A 716-nucleotide genomic window follows, 5' to 3' on the forward strand; every position below is an offset into this window, starting at 1 on the left:
CATGGAAAAGCTGATTGCAGCTAGTTTGGAGCAGTGTAAATATTTTTAATAGGCCAATGGTAATGTACTGGACTGTGACTGTGGAGACTAGAGGTCTATTCCTGGCCCTGCCATTGGTCTGCTGTATTTCTTTCTCCTTTGCATAGCTCAAAATGGCTGAAGAAATGTTCTCCTCAAACTTTTACTTAAAGGCAAAGGCTGAGCTAAGACTTAGCATGGAAGATTTCCATCAGCAAGGAGATTTTTTTGTGGTGCCTTGGAAAAGTGTGCGTGGACCTTCATTTTATCATGAAAATCCCACCATAACCATAACAGCTGTCCTGAGTTGCCCACCCTAAACTCCTACTTGCACTTTTCACAGATTAGGAATGTCTGTTCCCTTTTGATATTGTTTTTTTACTTTCCTTTGTTTTCACAAAGACAAACAGGAATGAAATTGTGAGGCTTGTCATTAGCCCTTTAAATAAATAGCCCTGCCATCTTTTTAGTAGTTTGACAAGTTGGTTCCAGACCCCGGGGAGGAAGCTAATAAACTTTTAGTTGCTTTGCTATTGTTTTCCTGAAACAATTTGACTTCCTTTCTGATAACCCCAAACCCTTCATTAAAAATAGAGTAGCTGGGAGCCAGAGGAAGAGCTGAACTTGGGCCAAGTCACTGCTTACAATACAGCCTGCGTAAGATCACATTTATATCCCGATCCTGGACAACTCTTTAA

The sequence above is a fragment of the Gopherus evgoodei genome, chromosome 1, assembly GCF_007399415.2.
Source record: "Gopherus evgoodei ecotype Sinaloan lineage chromosome 1, rGopEvg1_v1.p, whole genome shotgun sequence".
In the NCBI taxonomy this organism is placed as follows: domain Eukaryota; kingdom Metazoa; phylum Chordata; order Testudines; family Testudinidae; genus Gopherus; species Gopherus evgoodei.